The sequence below is a fragment of the Ceratotherium simum genome, chromosome 10 (genome assembly GCF_057802395.1).
Source record: "Ceratotherium simum simum isolate JZ-2026a chromosome 10, ASM5780239v1, whole genome shotgun sequence".
Classification (NCBI taxonomy): Eukaryota; Metazoa; Chordata; class Mammalia; order Perissodactyla; family Rhinocerotidae; genus Ceratotherium; species Ceratotherium simum.
In genome coordinates this window covers 40,610,234-40,637,326 of record NC_141909.1, presented here as the reverse complement: position 1 = coordinate 40,637,326, position 27,093 = coordinate 40,610,234, and the positions used below count along the sequence as shown (strand labels likewise).

General features: G+C 36.1%; 1 protein-coding gene across 1 annotated transcript in view; it reads right to left on the bottom strand.

Annotated features, from left to right (window-relative positions):
- LOC101405925 (protocadherin-9) overlaps positions 1 to 27,093 on the bottom strand; it is a 663,084-nt gene that overhangs the window by 489,645 nt on the left and 146,346 nt on the right. The window lies entirely within an intron of this gene.

Below are 27,093 nucleotides of genomic sequence, written 5' to 3'. Positions count from 1 at the left end.
ACCTTATTTCCTTTTTCCTTCTTTCTAACAAAATGGAACTGAAACTCTTCCCTGCAGCCTAGGTCTTGTTTTGTTTATACTAATCTCTTTTTATTTTCTCCTTCCTTTACTCATATTTCTATAGGTATAAATTCAGCTTGTTGGCATTGTCTAAAATGCCAAATCCTCCATGACATCTTGGCCTATCCTCTCTCCACCCCAAGGCAGAGGGGATCACAATCTCATCTTCCTCACACACTCTGTTCCGCCTCTGGGCCAGCATCAAATCATATTTTTTCTTTGCCTACAGTGTACCTGTCCTTCCTATTTAGGGAGCATAACCACATTGGGAGTAGTCACTGATTCTTACCTTTGTATTTCTCAAAATACCTGGAAGATGATTTTAACTAGGATACTTGATTGATCATTTTTAATACATGAATGATTGAACAAGTTGTGATTACTACATTTCTCCCTATAGTTTTGAGTTTCAGTTAGCAATTTTGTATAGAAAAGACGTCACAATTGTGTGAGTGAAGTGCTATCAAATAATGTTTGCAGAGTAGGTCCATAGGAGCATTGACTTTCAAATTAAAACTACAGAGAGAGGAAACCATTTTCATAAATTTGAAATTTGAACAAATTCTTCTTTGGTTTGTGTAGGAAAATAGTGAAAGAAATGACTTGACCATGACTTATTTCACTTTGTGCTGTTTAAATAGCTGACGTTAGCTGACAAATACTTAAATTCAACGGAACAACTATGAAAATATCTGTTTTTATGGAAGCAGAGAACACCTTCGGTAGAGTGAAAAAACTCAACCCTTACAAATTCATTCCTTTGCAATAATATGACATTCTTTATACAAACATAGTCTTTAATGGTGTCCCCTCAACATACGTTTGCCATTCATTGTCCTAAATATAATTTTTATATGTCTAATGATCTTTCTAAGTGTTTACACAGTTTTGGATGCACACATATTATAAAACTGTACCCCAAATCACCATTTACAGATATTTCTGAATTTTGTAAAAACCCAGAAGAACGCTAGAATCCTCTCCAACTCTGTAGGTGTTTGCTTTATAGGAAGTACAAAATGTCATTATATTGTGCTGCTCACATATGTAGTTGTTATACACTAACTGGTTGCTATAAGATGCCAAACTCACAGCACTTTGTGAAATCTAAGAGTTAACCTTCCAGGTGGTCTTTCAGCTAGAACGCTTTTTGGAAAGAAATATAACAAAGAGTCAAAATGCATAATCCTTATTTAAATGCCACTAATATTTAAATATACCTGTAAGTGAAGCTTCCTACTGTTCCATTTAACACTTCAGCAAAAGGCTAATGAACTGCAGAGTGCTTTGTGCTTCTCTTCTTAATCCGGGCACTGTATTTAATAGAATGACCTCTTTGAAGTTATAGGAGCAACCCTCTTTAAGTTGAGGTCAGAAAATATCTGTTTAGCTAGTTTACTTTAAACTTAAAAACAATAACTTCAATGATTGGGTGCAGAACAGCAGCTCCACAATTATTACAGAAGTGTTTTGACATATGTAGTGTTAATGGGCTTTGGTTTTGTCTTGAAACTGAAGTCCAATGGCTAAGCATGGTATGTTCTGAGGACTGACTACCAAAGTGACAGTGTCACTAAAGACAGTTGCCAGCTAGGCCTGGTTCCAATGGGAAACAATTTCCTCTGGCAGCTTTTGAAGTTTGTTTTTATAGGAAATTGCCTCTTGGAGCATATAAAACTAATTCATGGCAGTTCCCAGAGCTCCCGCACACCCGGATGGAGCTCCCCTGTGGACAAGTTCGTCTTGTTGACATAATCGGGCTCAGCTTTTGGCAAAGCTCCAACTGTTTGTGTGGAGCCAGTCAGATTAGGTTGAAAGCCTCTAAATCTTCCAAAGTGTCCCCAGGAAGGGAATATAAAATGGTGATGGTGATGTGGCAAGACCCAGGGAACACAGCAAAGTCGTGACATTTGTATTTGGGTCTGTCATTGCGATTCAATAACACATAATTTGCTAGTGGATTCAGCAGAGGTCATGACACAAAAGTGATGGATGATCTGCAGTTCTCTTTTTCCCACTGAATCTGTGCTAGAGGCTGGCTTAACTTTTCTTTGGGGGTTTGCTACGGTGCTACAAATTTTTTCTCCTAATCACCCAGCCTTCACAACAAATATATTTTGCACTTGAATGCCTATAAACATTTGAATAATGAATTTAAAATCAATGCACTTTATTTCTTTTGCACAGAAAATAGCAGAAGACTATCAATATATTATAAATTGGAAAGGAAGCATTGCTCTTAATTATTTTCCTTGCCCAATTCATGGAACATATACTTATTAAAGAAGATTTTTAAGGACAAAAAAAGTTATTTACGCAAATTATAAAAAGCAAAGAGAAAAAAAAAGCTTGAATATGACCCTAGACATCTAATAATTTGAGATGAAAGTTGAAAATCAAAAGCAATATCAATTTGGAATATAAAAGAACCAGCATTTCTTTTTCCAGGTGTGAGAAATACTGAGGTTTGAGCATACAAGTAACGTTAAGTAAGTTAAAACAACAAGAAACAAAGAAAACAGCAGCTGTGTACAGAATAGAGAGGAATAAAAGTGAGAGTACCTTTAGTCACATGGGGAAACAGAGTTGAAAGAAGCTGTGTGTTTGTTTGAATTTGATATTGTCCATGGTAGTGAACACTGAAGTTCAAAATGAAAAACTATTTCTCTTATACCCTTAGCCTCTCTTTCTTGACTCTACATTACTTAGAAATAAAAGAGAATGAAAATCTGATGTGAGATCTTTTCCCCAATAGCTTAGTTAAATTTGAGAACTAGAGTATCAATAATTTTTATGTTATGCAAATTTTATAAATTGTCCTTCTTTCTTTTATCACATTCCTTTCATACTTATATCACATTCCTTTCATACTTAAATATCATATTTATATGATTTTTTATTTTTTTGCTCAGGAAAATTTGCCGTGAGCTAACATCTGTGCCAATCTTCCTCTATTTTGTATGTGGGTTGCTGCCACAGCATGGCCACTGATGAGTGGTATAGGTCTGCACCTGGAAACCGAACCTGGGCGACCAAAGCAGAACGTGCCAAACTTAACCACTAGGCCACAGGGCCAGCCCGTTATGTGATTTTTTTTTTAATGTTATATACTATTCCTTTTTGTTTGGAAGGTCATCCTGGTACCTAGTCCTATCTGCCTATCAAACTTCTTCTTGACCTTCTTAGTAATTCCATTCATAGTTTCCTTTCTTTATTATGTCTTCACCTAGACCCCACACATACAAGCAGAGAAGTTAACTCTATTCTCTGTGCAGCTATAACAGCACTTATTTCACTAAATGGTAATTTTTGCTTATATATCTGTCTTATCCAAGAAAAGCTGAGCTGCTTGAGGTTGGGAACATCCTTTTTTCCCCCTACTTTTGCTTTATTGGTCTCTAAAACAGTTTCTGGCCCTGTATGTAAATGTTTCTGAATGAACCTATCAGTGGCTTGCCTTGTGTCTAACTTTCCCTTAGCTATGACTGGTAGGTAAAAGCAAGATTCTGGGTCAGATTGTCTTGGCTTGAATTCTGGATTCCTGATGGACCACGTGTGTAACCCTGGACAAGTCACTTTTCTAGGCCTCAATACTTCACCTATAATATAGTCTACTCATGTAGTTGGCCTAAGGGGCAAATGTGTTCAAGTACAAAAACTTCTTAAAAAAGAGTTCAGCACATACTAAGTACCCAAGTAATTGCTAACAATCAACATTGTCCTCCTCATCCACGTACAGGACCACTGGTATAGAAACTGTACGAGGATTTCCTTGCTTTACGTACCCATGGATGGAATTGCTAGGTCACAGCACAGACCAAAATTATGAAGGTCAACTGCCTAGGCTAATACTTTTGAGATACTATCTAGTGATACTTTTTTATTTTTTAATTTGGCTGACTTCCAAAATCTCTCAAAAACAAGTACTCTTTTGAGTTTTCCTTTATTTTGTATTTAACAAATACTCACCCAAAACCTCCAATATGCCAGGTCCTTTTCCAAATGCTTTATAAGTATTAATTCACTTAATTCTCATGAACTAACATACTGTTAGCAGCTTCCTTTCATAGAGGAGGAAAGCGAGGGACAGAGAAGTTTACTGACTTGCACAAAATGAGGCAAAAATAAGTGGCTCTAATGATCGTGCTCAGAACCGCCACATTCCTCTGCCCCGCGTGGGGCCGGTTCCCTTTAGAAATCCTCCCATTTCTAAGCTGGTTCTGCCTGCCTTTCCTTTGTTTCTCTTCCCTATTCCTGTTCTGCTTCTTTTCTCTAAATCAAGTAGTAGGGAAGGAAAGGAGAAGAACAAACCTACGTAGTGGATAGAAATTTTTGTTCTGTTCCTTGCCCTGCTTCAAAACCTTCTAAAAACATGTACAAAGTATAGCATGTTTCAACTCTCTACTAAGTGACTTTCTCTATAAATAGCAACCTTCCAAACCATTTTTGTGTAGCAATGAGGTTTGGTAATATTTTCATCAAATAAGCTTTAAGAAGAGAAAGGCAATCCCCAGGCAATAGATACAGTTACACTACAAGACTGCCAAATGTACACCCACGGGACTCAACGGGAAGAGCTTCTACAGCTTCCATTTTAATCAAAGAGTGCCAGAAAATGCAGTAGTGATAGGGAGATGGTGTGAATGAAATTGAATACTAAATTTTCACTGAAACATAAAGGAAAAATTAAGCATCAAAAATTAAAATTAAAGCATAAAAAATTAAAAATGAAATTAATCCGCTATGCCAAATTTCCCAGTTTTGTACTCATTACCATCACTTCCAGGGTTCTAAATATATATTCATGTTACAGAACATATATTTCATTCCACAGTATCTTTTTCTCATCTTTCACTTTTCTGCAAATCTCTACAACTCACTAGAGTCTACACAGAAAGTCATTTCCATTTGTTCCTTTAAAGGCCTTCTTTAGGTACATTTTAGCCATCTGACATATGTAGGCTAGTAAAATCAACTCAGTAATACCAGGCACTTTATATTTAAGGTATTTTAATTTAATCTTAAAAAATATTCACATTTTTTGAAATGCACATTGATGATGTGTTGATGATTTGGAATTTATCATAAATAAAATAAATTCTTCATATATATTCATACAGACTTTAAGAATAATGTAAAATCTAGCCAGGCTTTCAATAGAGAGAACTTGCTCTGATATTAATAGCTATAATGTATTTGATATATTTTACAACTTTTTGTTCTGCTTCATTAAAATTGAACCAATATTAACACAATTTTTCATACTAGCGTGAAAAACTAGAGTACATAAAAACCCATGTGAATGTTTGTATTTTAATATTACAATTGAAATAAAATGTATGAGTTTATAGCCACGTCTTATTACAAACATAGCTAAATATAAATGCCATGTTTCTATTCTTTTTTTCACTTAAAAGGAAAATGTGATGTACTAGAATTATTTAGAGCAACTCATTTCGCCATTCTGTTTATAATGTATGATGCACTAATCTCTAGTAACAGACTTTTATTCAAAAGGGAAAAAGGATCACTTTAAAAATAATGCTACTTATTTGAATAATTCAGAACAAGAAAAAGGGGCACTGAAAATAAATTTTGAACTGGTGCAAGAAAACTAACTTTCTCTAATGATTATCCAATCTGTGCTTTTGTAATTGCAAAATATAATAATGAGATTTTTAATCATTTTCCTATCTAATACATTTTGTATAAACATAATTTGTTTCAAAGGAAGGATGATATTAAAATGCTTAAAATAATATTATATTATTAATTTCTTTATATATTTGTGTTTAAATATAGCAAATCTATATAGTAAAATCTTATAGAAGATTTTGAAACATATTTAAAATTTTACGTAACTGGTTAATAGGCAAGGATCACTTTTTAATGTTTACGTCTAATCTGACTTCTCTCCAGATTCCTGCTTCTAAATAATTACTTTGCACTGCATCTAGATATATCAATAGAATTTTCAAGATATTATGTGCCTATTTTCTTTACTTTATCTCCAAAAGATGTTTTTTCTCCATGATTTCTTCCTCTTTTACCAATATCAAAACAGTTTCCAGTCAGTCAGGCTACAAATACCTGGGCCATTTTCCACATTTTCTTTCATTTACACTTCACAGAGTGTCATGCCAATTACATCTCTGAAGCGTCTTCCTATGTAGTGGGCACTCCCAGGTCCTCTGTTCAATTCTGGTATCTTACTTGGATAATTTAATAGCACTTTAACTCACCTTCCTGCCTCTACTTCTCTATCCTCAAATCCATTGGCTAAAATATCATCAATGATTTTTCCAAAATATCTCTCTGATATAATCAGGCATTCAGTCTTCTGCCCCAGTTAGCTAATTAATCCTTCAGCTCTCCACTGGGGTTCAGAGCTCTGACTGGGATTCTAAGACCCTTGATTGGTACCCTAGAACATCCCTAAACACTTGTCAATTATTTTTCCCTCCCATTCTGGTCCTCAACATTTTCACAGATTGGCTGAGGTTCTGCTAAAAATTGAAAAGAATACTTGGAATATAAAATTGCTATTCATTATATTTCCTGATTCAGCACTACCCAAACATTTTACTTCCATATTTTTCCTTCTGGATCTGACTTCATTAGGTACTTACCTAAAAAGTCTTAGTGCAATAGACATTGCAGTTGGATATCTCATTCTACCTGTAGAGGGTGTTGCTGTCCTAAGATGGGGTCAGTTCCCCTTGACTCGGTACCACTCAGTCCAAATACTGTCTATTTCTACTCTAGTCAAGACACAGAAGGCCCAACATATCCACACAAAAGCCTATCAATCTACAAAGCATGCAGCACCATCTTTTGAAAATATAATATACTCTATAATATGGAATCAATTACTCAAAGGTCCTTTATATTATATTGGAAAGATAATATTTCTTTTGAAGCAAAGGCTCTGACTCTTGAATTACAGATGTAATTATAATTAGAATTAATTGATTTGGAGGTTCATTTTGCATTTGCAAGTAGTTTTTTTTTTAATTTAAGAAATATAGCTAACTAATTCAAACACCTCTTGATTCATTTATGGGTTTATGTAAGGTTAATTATTTTATTTAAAACTGGTGACCAGATTTGACACAAGTGTACAGAGAAACCTGTTAATTTGTTAACTAATCTATGTTATTATGTGAGGCCTTTATTATAGATATAGAATCATGTAACAAGGCTAAAGAAGAATCACCATGCAGCCAATGAATATTACGATTTTATATTGACTTGTGCAGCAACAAAGCAGTTGTAAGAAGGAGAAAACCACAAAATGTTGAGAGAATGGAATTGTGATATAGGAGCGACTCTGATTTCATTCTAGTAGGGCAGTTTTTCCATATGCCAGTTTGAGTGTTTCTATTGTACATCTGTTGCATGACAAACATAAAATGGTTGGGTTCACTATCAATTACAGGCTGAAACAAGTAAGATTCAATTACAATAGGGGATCAAAACAGCTGGGAAATCCCTAAGGGGAGGTACAAGAACCAAGGGGGTGAGGCAGGCATCACAATGGTACATTGCACACTACTAATTAGAGAGAAATGAAGTCAAGTTAAAAGAAAATATACCCCTAGATGCTGTTTCATAGAGACCACTTGGGTACTGAAAACAGTACCTTGGTGGCTTGTCTGAGTCTGAATTCTCATGTAATTATTGCTTCATGAGTAGCTTAAATGAAAAATCTAGCATAAAAATATCTTATTTTTTAAAGATAACATTTTTTAAAATTCAATATGATTAAATCTAGGCATTTAGATCGTAGCCAAATATTTTTAAAAGACAGGGTAGCTTTAAGAAGTAGCAAAGTAAAAAAATGAAGAAAATTATGATAATGACTTTTGCAATAGCCTGCAGCTCCCTAAATAAGGAATGCATAAATATAGGCACATATAAAAGTCTTCTTGACAAACATCTTAGTCTTAGGAAAAAATCAGGGATCCTTCTACTATGTACACTGCATGACAATTATGTGATTTTTTTCCCCTTTAAGCCTGTTTTTCTTATGTTTAATTAAAAGAACTATAAGCAGTGAAAATTAAAACAGCATAATATGCTACTGAAAATAAATTAAGTATTTTTTTCTAACATAGTTAGAGTCTAGCAATATAGTTGAGAATTAGCCACAGGTTGTAAAATGTTAGAGAACAGCACATTTTCTCTGTAGTTTTCATAATCAACATATTTCATAACAATAATGAAAACAACAATAATAATAAGTTTAGAACCATGCCATATTTTAATTGTCTAATCCGTAACACCCCCCACCCCACCCCACCCTCCACTTTCTTTGGGAATTCACATATCTGGGTTTAAGAAAATAATAATAACAATTATTATTGTTATTTTAATAGATATTAATGGATACACTCCAAGATTTATCCTGTAGCTCACACACACCTGTTATCAAACTTGGAGGGTTGGGGCCGGCCCCGTGGCTCAGCGGTTAAGTGCACGTGCTCCGCTGCTGGCGGCCTGGGTTCGGATCCCGGGCGCACACGGACGCACCGCTTCTCCGGCCATGCTGAGGCCGCGTCCCACATACAGCAACTAGAAGGATGTGCAGCTATGACATACAACAATCTGCTGGGGCTTTGGGGGGAAAAATAAATAAATAAATAAAATATTTAAAAAAAAAAAAAAAAAAAACTTGGAGGGTTGAAATAGACCTGAAGTTTTATCTGGAGTATCCCCAAAATAAATCTCTTTATTGCTTTCTTATTCTCACTAGAAATTCATGTGGGAAGATACAAAATCATTGCATTAATTCAGATAAAAGATGATTAGGGGCTTAATTAGGACAGTGTGGAGAAAACAATGACATCCTAAAGGTAGGAATTACGAATATTAGAGAAAAATGAAGGTGAGGGTGAGGGGAAGCAGAATCTAGAAGAACTCTGAGATTCCTAACTTGGGAAACTAGGAGTGGAGAAGGTTGAAGGAAAATTAGATGGGAATATTACCATGAACCTCCCTAGGCACACAATGCGATACTTTACTAACATCAAATGTAGCTTCATTTAACTTCATAGTTTGAAATTATGTTTCAATTATGTTAATTCTTTTCTATATGGAATGATATATAGGTTTTTCTGGGAACCACTAAATCCTCATATAGTTACCATTATGTCTGAGGACAGTGTTTGCCATAAAATAATTTACCAGTGACCTGGGTCTAATTTTAAACATTGTCCCAGAAAAAGAAAATATATTTCCCTCACTCCTTCTCCCAGTGTATGCATAGTAAATTAATTCTAATATGATTCAAATCCCAGTTCTTTAAAGCCACCTGAATTGAACAGGGAAGGACAATTCATGGCCCCTCTCCTCCTCTCCACTCTTGTCTTCAGTAACTTTTCCAGGCTTTGGATGTCATTTCCAAAAGGAACGGTATAGGTCCTGTGGAGGTTTTGACTTGCTGTATCCCCCAAGACTGTGTGTTATTTCCCTCAAATTAAAGAAATAAGGAAGCTTCATCTCTTTTCTAAACTGAGGATGGCATAAAACTACTTCCAATGTGAGCATAAAACAACAAAATAAGATCAATTTTGTATATACATATGTTTTGGTAAAGATATTACCCATTTATTAATCCTAATATTTGGGGAATAAGAATAAAATATTATCTCCCAATGTTTTGGTAATGAGATGAAATTTTATAAAACTAATATAAGCATTTAATAAAAAAAGAAAGGTACAAATCTGATGATGGTAAAGGAGAAAATTTTCTTTTCAGACCCGGTAGTGTACAATGCCTTCCTAACTCAGAATGCACAGGGAGGAATCAGTCAGTGCCTCAAAATTAAATTCAGTAACATGCCAGGCCTCTATGGAAACCGTAAAAGACGGACTCTGTTTGACAGGCAACAGCAAAATTGCAGCTGCTGAGATTGTGTGTGTAGCCAAGTGCCACTTCACTCTTGATCTATGTTAACTTGACTGAAGGAAGGAAATCAATTACCATCGGCAGTGAACTTCAGGTAGACCCAGGTTTGAGATGCCAGCTACACGCAGGTGTTTGCCCTCAGCAAAGATAATTCTGACTAAGCCTTCATTAAGTAGGAGTACTACTGCATTCACTGTTTTGAGATTCTAAGTGGTTGTTTTAAATGCAGACAGAGATGAATGGAGAAATCTAAATATTGTAAACCTCCTAACAACACCAACAAAAATATCTACCTGATCTGGTGGAACTTTTTCTAGAAGACCAGGTCTATTAGAGGAGCGCGGGCACATGCACACACACATACACACACACATAACATTCTCTGGTGAATGCAACAGAGGTTAGACATTAAAATCTCAGAGACCACTTGCATTGGATGTTTGTCATTGCTTTCAGACTGGAATCCACTTCCATTTCTTCTGGTAATAGTGTCCCAAATTTGCTATGGACAGAGTTCTTCCTCACTTTCAATCCCTAAGTCTGAGGCCAGGTGCAAGGGCCATTCAAAACAGCACCTCTATCCTCTCAGACACAGATATTTGTCCAGGGATCAGAGCATGGCCCAGTTTTCCCAGGTGAGATAGGGTGACTGTCAGGTCTAATGTAAGAACTCCTGGACAAGACTATGCGCTGAAACCACATGAGCTGGCCTGAGGAAGGAGTCTGTCAGTGGAACAGCCCAGAGGAAAGGGATTATGAGATGGTAGCTGATGCCACTGCTTGGATTTTAAATGAAGGTACAACCGAAGTACAAGTTAACAAAGGCCCTTATAAATGTACTTTTGTGAAGATAGTTTGTATATAGAGTCATGTGCCACAAAACAACAATTCAGTCAACAATAGGCTGCGTATCTGACTGTGTTCCCTTAACATTTTTTTCTGGCTGGTCTAAGAAATTGACATGAGACAGATTAACAAGAGAAAAACAAACAAAAGTTTAGTAACATGCATACATGGGAGAAACCCAGGAAAGTCGAATAACTCATCAAAATGGCCAAAGCCCTAGCCTTAATACCATCCTCAGCTAAAGACAAAAGAAGATGTTGGGGATGGGGAGAGTCAAGGACTTCAAAGGGAAGGAAGGCAATTCACAGGTAGGTGAAAAGGAGCAAATGTTTGGAAAACACCTATTTATTTGGCCACATGGAAACAGAAGAACACAGAAGGGACCCCAACAAACAGGCTTTTCTAGGTTCCTCTCTAACTACTACCTAGTTCGTGTTATGCTAGGGTGATATCTCGCTTCCTTTTTATTTGAATTCTTTTAGGCAGTTAAGGAAGGGGCAATGACAAAAACTTTCTGGGGGCCGGCCTGGTGGCACAAGCGGTTAAGTGCGCACGCTCTGCTGCGGGGGCCCGGGGTTTGCCAGTTCGGATCCCGGGTGCGCACCGACGCACCACTTGTCAGACCATGCTGTGGCGGCATCCCATATAAAGTGGAGGCAGATGGGCACGGATGTTAGCCCAGGGCCAGTCTTTCTCAGCAAAAAAGAGGAGGATTGGCAGATGTTAGCTCAGGGCCAATCTACCTCAAAAAACTTTCTGAGTCTTTTGGTTCTTAAAAATAATCAGCCTAAAAGAATCCTCATGTTAAAGAGACACGTTTGGGGTGGCGAACTTGGTTCCCCTTCAGTCCACTCTATGATGTTCGCAGAATGATGAAATCACCTAACAACACATTCCTCAGAACATGTCCCTGTCATCAAGTGACGCATGACTGTATATGTTTTCAAGAGCATAAATCTGAGAGAGAGTTGACAAAGAGAGTAATGCAGAGGGATGAAAATCTGTGATTGCCTTATGATAGATTTCAGTCTGGTTAATTTAGAAAAAATCCACACATAATACATATTACTATATAATTTTGTATTTATGTTTTCCAAATTCCTCATATCCAGTATTATACACGTTTGTATACAAACAAGTTTCTAGTTTGAATCAGGGGATAGTTTTAAAGCAACAAGACTGAAAAGAATACTCCAAACACTAACTGGAATAAAAGTCCCTAAAAGATCATATAACCTAAGTAACATGTTAATCAAGAGTATCCATTCTGTAGGAATTCTTTGTGGAATGGAAAATATCTAAAAATTGTATTTTACTCCAATGACTGTTGCTGTTATTGGGGAGTATATACCTTGTCCTGCCACATATATCCATGCATTAGAAAAATAAATTTAGTCCCAAAGAAAAAAAAGAAGAAGAAAAAGAGAAACCACAAAGCATTTCTTATATTTTTATAGGTTCTTATGTAGTTTATTCAAAGTTTTTTATTCTAGGACACTTATAACACAAAACATTAAGAGAAAGTCCAAAAGCCATGGGCATTCTTTTACTGTGGATTGTGGAACAATTTCCCCAAAAGGAAAATTTTAAGTTCTGCAACTCAATGTATGCTTTAAATGTCCCCTATAGCTTTGTGTTTTATTTTAATAATAAAAACCCAGTTATAACAGTGCATAAAAGGTCAGTTTGCACTGTGTCAGTACACTTTATCACATAAATACGCACTTAGGGACCTTTCAAGACACAGATTAAGCTGGTAAATATGTATTTAGATATACTTGTTAAAATGGAGATCAGTACAATGGTAGCTGATAATACCATCCATGTATTTAGAGAGTTTAAAACATGGATTATCAATGAGATGGACCGTAATACTTCCTCTGGGGCCATTACAGTGGAGCATGTAAACACATATAGATAATGCACATTATCTATCTATTTTTCTCCCCCCCACATATAGATAGTGGGGGGAGAAAAAAGGAAAAATCAGCTTGCACACAAGCAGTGCATAAAAGCTTCCTGGGAGCAAAATACAGGGCACTGGGTATGTATTTAGAAAATGATTTGTAAAGAACTTGGGGAAAAGTATCACTAAACATGTAAATACCTTTTCAACATTAAAACTTAATTTGTGTCCTCTAAATATACAGGGAACTCTCAAATGTAGATAACTGTTGGTTAACATATTTTGCTAAATAATTAAGCAGATTCCAGTCTTGCTGAATGATACGTATATGTATGCCTTTTTTCACTAAAAAGGCTGTTTTTATTATCCACCTAAAATACCAGAAATAGAAAACAATTCTATCACCTAAAATAATGTGGATATTTCCTTGCACTTTATTTTTGGAAAGACGATTCAAGTTGGTAGTCCTGTGAGAGTTGTTACTTTCCTTTTCTTTCTTTTCTTTTCCGTCTTCTTTTCTATTTCATTGATCTTTGCTTTGTTTTTCTTTCTTTTTACAAATCAAACTACTGGGCACTATATTCAGCTAGAATCCGTTTACATCAAATGAATTTCCATTTGTGAAAAATATACGAATACTACTGAGAATGAAGCAAAGCTTTTAAGCACTGAATAAAATTACCAAAAATGTTTAAAGCGTATTTTCCTTCTTGATTTTGTATGTAAATGCTATAATAGTATGCGATGCTATGAAAAACAATGGGATCTTTGTCTAGGCACTACACCAATCTCTCTCTCTCTCATTGATACCTCCACGCGTGCACACGCACGCGCACACACACACACTACACCACACATCCCAGTTGTTGCCTGATAAATAATTTCATAAGAGTAGATTTCAAAATTCCAATGAATCACTTCTTTTGAACAGGTAAAGAAATAATATTAGAAACTACATATACAAAAATAAAAGTACGTCTAAATGATTCATTTTCTAAGTTTGATACATTAAAGCTATTAAGTGGTCCTTGCCTTTAGAAAAGATTTGCATTGATGTTGTCTCCAAAACAAGATTTATATAAAATTATTTTCATACACCTAAATATTCCTTTAAAGCAATCAAGTTTTTTCTATAATAAAATCTATTCCATAATATGTTGTTTTCCCTTTCAACTATGATTATAGGCCATTTTAAGTAACAAATTTACTATTTCATACCTACAGATTTTTATACTGTATTTCTATTTGTATGTATTTAACTTGATTATTTTTATATGTATGTGTGTTTATGTGTTTGTGACTGTGCTTGTGTCTTTGGTTTGATTGTTCCAGCATCTCTGTTACCTTACCACCCCTGGTTTGCCAGGTCCAAAATCCTATGTAAGTATTTTGGCATATCAACAAAATTCAGTGCCTAAAAAATCAAGTAACATTTGAATAAAAAGATGTGTCAGTTTTATTATAAAGAATATATTTCTCCTTCTATTTGGCTATATTATAAGTTGATATTAAAATTACTAAGCTTAATAAAAATAAGCTATATTTAAAATAATGAACATTTATAATTTAAGAATAGCTAACGTACTTTTTAAATTCCTTAATTGAATTTTTCTGCTCTGCTTGTGCCGAAACTTGGCAAGAGATCTTCAAGTGGCCAATCACCCTTTACTGCTATCTTACATGACCAAAGGAAAAAAATAATGCGATTTTAATTTTTTTTCTGAGACATCATTAATCAAACATTTACTCTTAAAAAAGCAATAACAGCAGATCTTGGGATGTATAATTTTAATTAGTTTAATGTGGGAGTATTAATAAATCTTCATGCTCTGTCAGTAACTGCTAAATATAAATAGCACTAAAGCTCAAATCTTTTCATAAGTATGCAGTCTAGATAACTACATACTTTGGGGACATAATTTCTAGAATATACGAAAGGAGAGAAAATTAATTTTTCTTTTATTTGTTATAAAGAGTTTAGAGTAACTTCATTACCAAATATTCTATGTGTTGCAAGTTCTAATACATTAGCATGTTTAGTATATTATACATTTGTAGCTACTTTCATCATCTGTTCAAATAACAATAATTGGATATACAAGGATTTATGTTACTCATTGTTTCTTCTATGGTACTATTTTGTTAATATGTTATTATTTGACCAATAGTACCACAGCACTACCACTGTGTATCTTCTTGTAAATAAGATACAAGAATATGGTGACATTCATCTGTTCAGTTCAATGTAACAGCATACTTAACACTGGCAATGTATGCCAATGATAGTAGTTTTGTTAAAATATGGCATGCAAGACAGTTTTCTTTAGTGATTTGATGAATGATTTTGCACTTGGTTAGTATATATCTAACTGTTCTAGGGTACCTACATGATAAGATATTTAGGGATAATGTCATATATATACAGATAGATGATGATAGAGAGAAATGATAGATAGATAGAGATTTCAACTCTTACCTAGAAATGCCCTTTAGGCATGAGTGGAATGGAGGAGCTGTGCCATTCTAAGCTAATGGATTCTGAGAGAGTGAGTGAATCTATATATGGCCTCAGGGAAGAGTATGTGATTGAGTCCTTTGGCAGAGGCTAAGCAGGTATCACAGCTATGGAACTAGGACTAGGACTCGCTGCCAACAAGAAATTAAATTGGAAGAAGTCTCTAGTAACATAAGGAGCTGCCAGGTGATGCTGCTTTTAGCATCCACAAGTCTTCAAGAAGAGCTACCAGAGACAAAGCTAACAAAAGGTGCTGAGAACTGCCGCTGACCATGGTGCTGCCACATTAGAGTTAAATGGACTGTCGGACCAGGCTGTTTAGATGCCTGGGAACACCTGTTCTTCAGCGTTGAGTAACTCTTCAGGAAAGAGAGGATCAGTCCCTAATAGTCACTTAATATCCAAGGGCTCCTGTTTCCTAGAGGATAGCTGTTCTTTCCATATTACCACCTGGCAAGGAAAGACAATAATTTTGCACCACAAAATATGATAGTAGCACTGGAGATGCAAAAATCAGGACTGCTCAAGAATGTTAGTGTGACATCACTACAGAAACTTGATGGTAAGACACAACTATTAGGATGTAAGTTAAAATACCAAAGTAAAGGAAGAAGACATAAACAGCAAGCGACGGTTATCATTTCCTTTGTTCAGGAAGTTATTTAAAATAAGTTACTTTAATAGCTACTGAAGCTTAACTTAACCCATATGAGTCCTTCCCCTTAAGTGAAATCATATTTCAATGATTAGCCACATTTGTTGATTTTTTTTATTTGCAGTGATTGCAAATTCTAATATGACAGTATGCTGAGCTGAAACATTAGAAGCTCTTAGTTCAAAGAAGGGAGTCAACCTTAACAGGAAATTCTTCTGTTTGAAAATACGCCCAGCTGATCTTTCAGATATCTTATGTGGGGCCCTGTGCTCTTCTTAAGTTACATCACAGTGTTAAATGCTTTGAAACAGTGTGACTATAGACAAACCAGTCTTTTCTGAACTGAAATTTTGGACCTCCTTGAGGAAATTCTGTCTCTGCCAACTTGCGTGTTTTCAAAGAAATGTCGAATTAAACCAATAGAAATCTAGTTTAGGTCCTTCTAACATCTTTTGAATACAAGGCATTGTACCTACTTTCAAAGAACTTAAAAATACAAAGTGTAACAAAGGACAGGAAAGCATTTGAGAAACTCTTCAAAATACACGCTGCCCTTAGACAACTTTCCTTTGAAGTCTGCCACAAAAGCGTTAGTGTCTAGAAATATTTCAACCTATTAGGGAAAAAAAACCTCCTTTGAATAGATTACAAAATTCCTGACTGTATCATAAAGAATCACAAACCCTTTAAAACAAAATAATAATAAATTTATTGGCAAAGGAGCTATTCAACATATAATAGTAGGTTTATAGAATGATGAATTGCAATATTTCTCAACAAATAAATTACTTAAGATGAAAAGTGATTTTAAAAGAAAAGTAAAATAGGGCCAGCTGCGGTGGCCTAGTGGTTAAGTTTGGCATGCTCCATTTCGGCAGCCCAGCGTTGGTTCCCAGGCATGGACCAACACCACTTGTCTATCAGTGGCCATGCTATGGTGGTGGCTCACATACAAAATAGAGGAAGACTCACAACAGATGTTAGCTCAGGGCAAATCTTCCTCAGCAAAAAGAGGAAGATTGGCAACAGATGTTAGCTCAGCGCAAATCTTCTCCAGCAAAAAAAAAAAAAAGTAAAATATTTAAATTATGTATCCATAATAAAAATTAAAAAGTCAAATTACATGCAGCTATGGGAGGTATGTATGGTTTCATCATTAGGATTTTAGGTTCTAGGGTTAGACTGTCTGAGTTACATCTAATATCACCACCCCCATCCAAATAACTTTTACTGGCTGTGTGACCTTGAACAAGTTACCTAACTTCTCTAGACTTGGGCTCTTTCACTAAAATGGATCATACTAATTCTCTTCAAATTCCTAAGACAACAATGTGAGAATATATTAAAGTCCTTGTCTTAGTCCACTTGGGCTACCATAAGAAAATACCATAGACTGGGCAGCTTAAACAAAAGAAATTCATTTCTCACAGTTCTAGAGGCTGGGAAGTCCAAGATTAAGGTGCTGGCTGATTCAGTTTCTGGTGAGAGTTCTCCTCCTGGCTTGTAGATCACCACTTTCTCTCTGAGTCTATCACACTGCCCTTCCAAGGTCCGTGGGCATGGAGAGAGAGAACTATGGTCTCTCTTCCTCTTCTTATAAAGACACTGTCCTATTGGATCAGGGCGCTACCCTTATAACCTCATTCAACCTTAATGACTTCTATAAAGGCCCTATCTCGAAATACAATCACACTGGGGGTTAGGGCAAACATGAATTTTGGGAGGACACAATTCAGTCCACAGCAGTCCTTAATCCCAGATAACTGGTAGCAATGTATGATGATGGCTATTATAATGGTAATGATGATGACAATGTTGCTCATCCACTAATAGAGGGACATCCTTCCAGAAAGTGCCATCAAGCTATGTGACCTGGTAGATAAAAGGCAATTAATTTTCCTTTTCTTCTCCATCTATTGATATAAGCACTGCCAAACACTCTCCTTCAATCTATATTTCTCTCTTCATTTTCTCCTTAAACCCAATCAAGGCAATTCATTTGATGATCAAATTGTCAGTGATGAAAGAAAAGGATAAGGTATGAATAGAAAAAATCTCTCTGCGTGATCTTTCATTTTTCTCTCTTGACCATTGTGGCTGAGAAGAATATGTTCTCCCAGGTCAAATTCTCAATCCTCCTTTCCAAAAGATGGCACCATTGTTACCAACCTCCTGTTCCTAATTGTGTAATCAAATGTCCAGTAGAGCTTGTTTCTGGGCTCCCTGAAATACTAATTCCATTTAATTTCCCATATTTGTATGTAAAGATCCTTCAGTAACCTGCATGTATGGACTTCATTTCCTTTTAAGCGCTAAGTCACAGGACTCAAGGTGGTCCCATATCACCTCTATCAGAACTACCTGGGACACATGTTAGAAATGCAGATTCCTGAACTCCATTGCAGACCTATTTGATCAGACTCTCTGGAGGTGAGATCCATGGATCTGTATTTTTCTAAAAGCACAGTTCTTAGATGATTTTTATTTATACCAAAATTTGAGAGATATAGCAATTGCAGAAAAAAAGACAGAGGAAGGCTGAGAGAGAGAAGGGGCAGGAGGGGGGTGAGAGAGGAAGGAAGAAAAGAGAATTCTTTAAAAAGATTATTTTTTTCAATATTAGCACTAAATACCCTAAGAATACACCAATTATTTGTGAATTTTGAACTTTAGGGACAAGAATATAAATGAAAATCTGTAGAGTTATCTTCTTCAGGGTAACACGGAGATGAGCAAGACTGGTCAAAACCAACAAATAGTGGATGTAAAAAAGGTAGGTTACCAGTCAAAATGCAAGGTCAGTAGGAGTAAAAAGAGACACTATTTAGGAAAGAAAATGTCCTGGCCCTACCAGAGTCCTCTGGTAGAAAGGGCATTAGAAGGACTTCCCTCATCCCAAACTTCTGATCTCCATCTGTTTCCTTCTTCTCACTCTCTCCAGTTCCAAAGTTTCTGGAGTTCCTTTCCATTATTTTCTCAGGCCACAAGCAATGCCTTTGAGGTGGGGGAGTCTCCACATCCACCATTCATCAAGTGAATATGAGTTTCTAACCTAACTGTACTGGGGATATATTTTTTTGTCATTCCACCCATAAACTGTGTTTTTCCAAGGAAACATTGTTCTAGAAGGTGGTTCCAAAAGTACTATTGCTGTTCTTTTGCTAATTTAGTTTCACTATGGGATAAATAGGCTTGGAGGTCTAGGACATTACCCACTATGTTTAAATAATGAAACTTCTGAATGACTCACAAATGAACCTTGGGAACACGACTCATCAATGAATCATCTTTAATGGGAATATATAGAGAGAAAAACATGAAATTATTTAGATAGTCAAAAATAGAGAAGAATATGGCTTCACAAAATATACAGAGAGAAATATTTTACATTTCAATAGCATGTTCAAAGGTAAGAAGCAAAGCCTTGAACATAAGATTCAAAGATCAAAGAAGCACTAAAATGGAACATGCTGGTTTTTAGCCACTAACGTTGGTCTATTGTGAATAATTAAACATTATATTCCTTATAATGAGAAGTACAACATAGTGGTTAAGAGCTTGTAGTCTCTGGACTCAAGCACACTGGTTTGAATCCTGGCTAGCCCACTTCTAGCTGTGTGACAATGGCTTTTTATTCTTTAAGCCTTTATTTCCTTGTCTGTAAAAAAGTAGCATAGTCGTGGTTGTTAAATGAATATAAAATGCTTAGTTCAGACCCTGACCTGACATTTACTCAATAAATGTTTATCATTATTATAAATCATTTCTGTACCATTGTTATCCTAGTGTAAAGATAAAAACCTTTTTTATAGGTTATTTTATAGGTACAGTCAATCCTCATTATTCATGGATTCCGTATCTGTGAATTTGCCTACTTGCTGAAATTTATTTGCAACCCCAAAGTCAATAATCATAGCGCTTCTGTGGTCATTGTGGACATGCCCAGAGCTCTGAAAAATTTGAGTCGTCCAACCCACATGTTCCCAGTTAGGTCAAATAGGGTGACACTCTCTCTTCCTGATTCAGCTCTCTTATTGTAAACAAGCATCTTTTTTGCAGTGTGTTTAGTGCCATGTTTTTTGCATCCTGGTGCTTTTTGTTAGTGATTTTGTTGTTTAAAATGGACTTTAAGTATAGTGCTGAGGTGCTGTCTAGTGTTCCTAAGCACAAAAATGCTGTAATGTGCCTTACAGAGAAAATATGTTAGATAAGCGTTGTTCAGGCATGAGTTACAGTGTTGTTGACCATGAGTTCAACATTAATGAATCAACAATATGTATTAAATAAGGTGCCTGTAAACAGAAACACATATAAAACAAGGTTATGTATTGATCATATATTAAAATGTGTGACAAGAGACTCACAGGAACCTAAATAACCCTTTATTTCCCTTAGGAGCAATGGTCCAATATTCTTGAATTCAGTGTTTGAGATGACTTTATAATATTATTGAGAATAATGAGAAAGAGAATATATTTCTTTCTAAGTGGAAATCTAAACACAGAGTTTGAAAATTTAGGAAACACTAAATTCCTCTTTCTTCTACTTCATAGGTGGCAAAGTGTGAGGTAATTATAAAAGGAGTAAGAGTGGGTTTGGCATCATGCTGCCAATGTGAATGGAAAGATGACTGGTCTGTGCCCTGAGATCAGGTCCTTCTCATTCTCTTTTATTCAGCAGTGGTGGGGACTTGGTCCATGAGGGAAAGTCACGCTTATTCACCAAAAAATGATAACACGTGATAAGATGAGAAATCAGCTGTAACATACAGACCTTGGCCATACAACTAGTATTTCATAAATGAATAATGGATCAGGGATTGCCGTGTTGTAAGGATGTCTTGATTGATTGTTTCCTTAATATGTGCTGAGTGCTGACAAAGTGCAAATCTCCCAGTGTGTTGTGAGGGGACCCCTGTGATTAAAGAGTACAATTATGCTTGTGTAGCTTTCACTCCTTTCCTGATTTTGCTAGGCTTTTTCTCAAAGAAATATAAAGAACTTTTCAATTGACATACAATTAAAACAATAGCTAACATTAATTGAGCTGTTATTTCAGACATCCTGGTACACAGGATATATATGTATGTATTTAGTATGTATATATATTCTCAGAGCAACTCTATGAATCAGGTATTATTATTGTTATTATTCCAGCTTACTGACAAAAAACAAAACAACAAAAAGCTGAAGCTTGGAAAAGTTAAGTAGTTTGCATGAGGTGAGTGAGTGAGTGGTTGAGCTGGGGATTCACACCCTTGGTTAATGACTGTCTACTGTTCTTTGTGTTCTCTTTACAGGGAATGAAATTTTGTGTATTTATATACATATAAACATAAATCAACACATATACACCTATTTACTCGAGCAAACGTGAGACATTTGTTGTCATAGATAAGATCTATTGAAAGAGTGAAACATTAGGAATTCTATAAGTTTCTCTAAAAATAAAATAAAGAGATCAAATCATAAATCTCAAAACAGTGATGGTAATGGTTTACCGGTTTCTTTCTCTCTAGAGAGAGGTGAGTGGGAAAAGGTGAATCATTTGAATACATGACAGGTATGGGTTCTTAGCTTAATAAACACTGTTTTACTTTCAAATTCAAGAATAGAAGATTTTCTCATTTCAGTCCTTTGACTTTCCACAATAATAAATAAATAAATTACTAACTTCAGTAACCTGTATAAATAGAAACACAAAAAAGTGATACTACTTTGATACTTTCCAGCACACTGAAGCAGGTTTTGACAGATGATAGATTAGTTTAAACTAAATGTTTTATCACCATTCTAGAGATGGTAAAAGAAGAGTAAAATAGACTGCACATCCGGGGGAGTATGAGAAAGTTGGAGGTCATCTCCTTTTAACTTGTGACAGCAATGGAGCTCAAATGCATTTAAGACATCTAGTCTTAGAGAATAAATATGAAACAGAGCAGTAATTAGTTTCCCTGATCACCTGAAACTAGATTATCAACCACAATAAATAGCTTCTTTTGAAAATAATAGTTTCGTGCCGGGAAAGTATTTTCTGAAACCTGTAGCAACAATGATAGATAATTTTTTCCCAGTGTTTCTCTAGAGATGGGATAATACGCATATTATCTCATTGCTCTTTCTCTACAATATCATAAATCTCCCTTAAAATTTTCATATGAAGTCTATCCATCCCATCCCTTTGATTTAGCACCACTGCCACAGGCAACGAAATTAGTAGGTGATGTAAGCTAGAGAGGGGGTTATGGGAATGGAATGTTCATTGTAAATATGGATATTCAGTAAATATGGATATTCAGTAAATATCTTTAACATAGATATCAGTGATGTTTATGCCAGAAGTATAATACTTATCACCTGCTCCCCTTTCTAATTCTGTTTTCCCACCAAAAAGGTACTTCTACAAACACATCTTCCCCTATAAACCAGGTGCATGCACCCTTACCTCAGGAGGGGAGGGATTTACCTTCGGCGGAGGGGTATACGTAATTGAAGATTTATTTCTTTTTTCATATAAAAATTAATAAAGGTTTTCCTTTTAAAAACTTCACATGATTGAATATAAGGAATTTAGCAGTCTCTACATAAACATTAAACCTCTTAAACTTGCACCTTCTTCACTTTAAACTAATTCCATAGTATTTTAGTCTTTAAAAATGTGTTCACTTTAAGCTTCTATTTTTCAAGAATTTAATCATACCAATTAAATTCCTCTAGCCTAGATGCTAAATTCTCCACATGTGTCCTAAATTCAAAGATCTTAGCGTGTTAATGATATTTTACAGCAAAGTCTTGGAAAAGGTCAGAGGCTATTGAGAGACTTCAGCTTTACCATAAACTCACATTGTTTGCTTGACTCTTGAGGTTCAAATTAGTCTTTTGCTTTGAGGCAAATAAGCATTGTTCCATTTATACATTTCTAAATCCCTTAGAAAATAAATGAGCAGTAAATTTTTTTTTTTTTCATTTTATTGAATAGCAATAGATATATATGGTGGGGCCAGCCCCGTGGTTTAGCGGTTAAGTGTGCATGCTCCACTACTGGCGGCCTGGGTTCGGATCCCGGGCGCGCACGGACGCACTGCTTCTCCGGCCATGCTGCAGCAGCGCCCCACGTGCAGCAACTAGAAGGATGTGCAACTATGACATACAACTATCTACTGGGGCTTTGGGGAGAAAAAAGGAGGAGGATTGGCAATAGATGTTAGCTCAGAGCCAGTCTTCCTCAGCAAAAAGGAGGATTAGCATGGATGTTAGCTCAGGGCTGATCTTCCTCACACACACACAAAAAAGATATATATGGTGGTGGGGAAGGAAGAGATGAGGAACGAGGATGTTAAGTAACCCGAAAGCAGTCTGTGAAAAAGCAGCTGTTCTACTTGTACACTGCAGAAAATTGTGCTGTTAGAAGGAGCAACTTCTGGAAGTAACTAGGGAACATATATAAACTTTTATTCATATGGCTCTATACTCTGTTTTCTCTTCAGATTGCATAAATCTTTCGCCTTTATTCACATGGCTCTATTTATACCCTAATATAAAAGACAGATTATGCATCAGAAGTTTAAATGCATCCGTCTTCATTTGGGGCTGTATATTTATTTCTTCTTCTTCTCCTTCCTCTTCCCCTTCTTGTCCCTCTTCCTCTTCCTCCTCTTCTTCTTCCTCTTCTCCTTCTCCTTCCTCTTCCTCCACCTCCTCTTCCTCTTCCTCTTCTTCTTCTTATACCCATCCAATTCCAAATAGATAAGTGGTTTCAGATCAGATATTATATGTTAGGGAAAAGAAATGTAGCAAACATTAAAGCTTCACAGATCATTTTCTTCTGTGGTTACATCTTGGGACATATACACTCAATACACACACAGACGGTACAGCATCTCCTCCTCCAAACTCGTAGACAGACTGATGATATCTGCCTTGCCCACAGCAGTAGCTCCGGAGTCTCAAAGTGGGTGGTAAAGCAGAAAACAGCCCTTCAATAATAGAGCGGCTTATTCCTTATCTTGTACCTAATAACCCAAGAAGCACGATGCTATGAAAGTCCTGGGCCAACTAGAATGTATGGAACCTTTCTTTCAATCTAATTAGTTAATGCTCCTTTAAAATAATAATCTTACTGGGATGAATAGCACAATTAAAGTATTGAAGTCACCTCTGCCTCTTTGTAAAATTTCAACAGGGTAAATTTATTCATTTTTCACTTGATTTGTTTTCTCTTTTGGTTCCCAGAGGAGATTATATTTGGAAGGGTATTCCCTTAATTAACCAGCTCCATAAACCTGAATAAATGATAGAATAGTTACTTTCAAACACTTGCTAGAGTGATTTTTTTTTCCAGAAATCAAATTTGATCCTTATAAAATGTGGTTAAGATCTTTCATTTTCTTCCTTTGTTACAGATAAAATGTCCAAATTGGACATAGAAGTTGTATGTGACTTATATTCTTATCTTTCCAAATCCATCTTTTGCCATGTCCACACCCAACATCATTGTATCTAGCCACAGCAACTGACTTACATTTATATTAAACCTACAAGTGCTGGCGCATACTTTTTCCTCTGTCTGGAATTCTCTTCTTTTTTTGCCTGTTCTCTTCTATATTTTAAGAATCAGCGGAAATTTCAACACACTTTTGAAGTTTTCTCTGCCCTGCCACCTTCGGCTTACCAGTCTCCACAGGACAGAGTTTGCCAAGTCTTCTGGATGTTCCCAGAGCTCTCTGTTGTCTTCTATTTTAATAATTCTCACATGCTGTAATTATTTGTTTACGTGTCTGCCTCCTTGATTAGGGAACAACTCACGCCTCCATTGATTTTTGTTTCACAGCACTTAAGAGAATGTCTGGCTCAGATTAGACACTTAATGTCTCATAAGGCCCTGCCCATTCTCTCTCCTACTTCCTCCGATATCAGTCTTATTATGTCTACATAATCACTGCATAGATTTATTTAATATTTATAGTAATTACCGGTGAAAATGAGCTTTGAGGAGTCTGCTACTCAGTGCCCTGAATATCAGATACTTGGAAAAATCTTTTCAAAACAAAGGTATTCATGCTTGGCTCTATCAATATCACTTGCCTGAATATGTGAGCTTGATAAATCATGACTTTTATGAAGAACAACAAAGGGTTGTTTTCTAGTTTATGCATTTAAAAGTAGAAAATACAGGGCCGGCCCCGTGGCTTAGCAGTTGGTTGCGTGCACTCCGCTGCTGGCGGCCCGGGTTCGGATCCCGGGCGCGCCCCGACGCACCGCTTCTCCGGCCATGCTGAGGCCGCGTTCCATGTACGGTGACTAGAGGGATGAGCATCTATGACATACAACTATCTACTGGGGCTTTGGGGGGAAAATAAATAAATAAATAAATAAAAATTAAAAGTAGAAAATACAAAGAAAACTCTTCCTTATCCAAATTACGAATTAGATATCCAAAATTTAACTATATTTCATTTATCAGAAAACTTTCTATTTGCAGGGCGGCCAGAACTCTATTCCACCATTGTTAACATTTCCTTTTTGGTGTAGTTGATAGGCACTCTGATTCATTATTTCTTTGCCTGGATTTTCCTCGTATTAATTTCTGTTAATGTCTGCATTTATACAAGAAGAGCCTTTGAAATGCCAACACTTAACCAACACTTTAGCTTAGAAGGCAATTTAAGAGTAAAATTTAGATTAGGTAGATTAGTTATTTTTATGCAATATCTCATAAAAAAAATCTTTAAATTTTATAGTCACTCTTTAAATGCTCCCAGGAACAAAAAATCTGCATATATTTTCAGGCATAAACAAAACTCACTTGTTTAGAGAAGAAAGTTTAGAAAAGAAATTTGGTGATGATATTGGTATGTAATATTGCTTCTGGAGAAATAACATAAAGCAACCAAATGAAGTAATTTCTTCTTGTGTTAATTACTAACCTGATTGTGAAGGCATTTCTAAAATAGCAATTTCAAAATGATTTTGAGAAAATACAGTGTAAGAATAACTATATAATCCATGAAGAAAGGAGGGCTACATTCTGTTGTCATTGCCAGATAATTGCTGATTGCTTTGTAACCCTTTGTCTCTAAGGAAATACAGTCCTACTAATAAAACGTGTGGTGGTGTTATAACTTAAAGATGCACAGAGCCATCTGAATGTACTGGAGCTTTAAGTTTTAAAAGCTTACAAACATCCACAGCCTACTTTTATTATGGTCTGATGTATTTTAAGTCCTCTGTCTATTTCAGTAAAAGGTAGATTGGGTTACAAAGAAGTATATATGGAAATCAAGAGCTGGCCAATCATTTAATGTTATGCAAATGACAGGAAAGTGATAGTGTCAAGCTTCCCAGAGTAAAGAATGTCCATTTCCCAACAATGCCAATGTCTAAACTGATCTAACGATGTAAGTCCTAAGTGGCATCTATTTTTGACAAGGAATCAAAATGAGAATCTTTTCACTCCTACCGTTCAGCTGCATCAATGAACCCACTGTCCGTAAAACCTCATTATATCAACAAGTATACGGGCATTGGCAACAGCCTGTGGTGCAACGCCACTTCTGTGCCTTGTTGGGCTGGGGAAGGCCTGCTGCCTTTGGCCCAAAGTCTAGCTAGCTGGTGAGCAGAGCTGACACCAGTCTCCAGCCCAAGTTTTGCAGAAAACTAACATGAGGCAGTTGAGAAGCTCCTGTCAGTGCTACTGTACTTGATCCACAAAGACAAGGGAAAATTCACATTCCAAAGCTGTCAGCTTGCAAACTTTCAGCAGAAAGAAAAGCTCCACTTTAAGAGTGTAAACAAGGACAATGAAGGTCTCATTATCTAAAGATATCAGCATGCAAGAAGCGCTCTGGCAGCTTGAACACGGGAGGCAGTGGCAAACCCCATGCCCTGTTGTGAGAGTAAACCTACCTTGGAGACTCCTGGCACTGTCTTCTTCCCGCTAAGTACTTTACCTGTGACTGCAAGGGCAGTCTTCAAAAGAGTGAAACAGAGGCCTGTCTCTTTAGGAGCAACAGCCGTCTCTCTGAAAGAATCAGTTTGGCATTTCCAGGGGAAAGGTCATTCTTTTACACCTCTGAAGAGGATAGATAACAATAATGGAAAGAATATCAGGCACGAAAAGCTACATTTTCCTAGACCCCTAAAGGAAATCATGACACAGCTGCAAAGCTGGTACTAGGAACCAATGAACTAATTTATCCCACT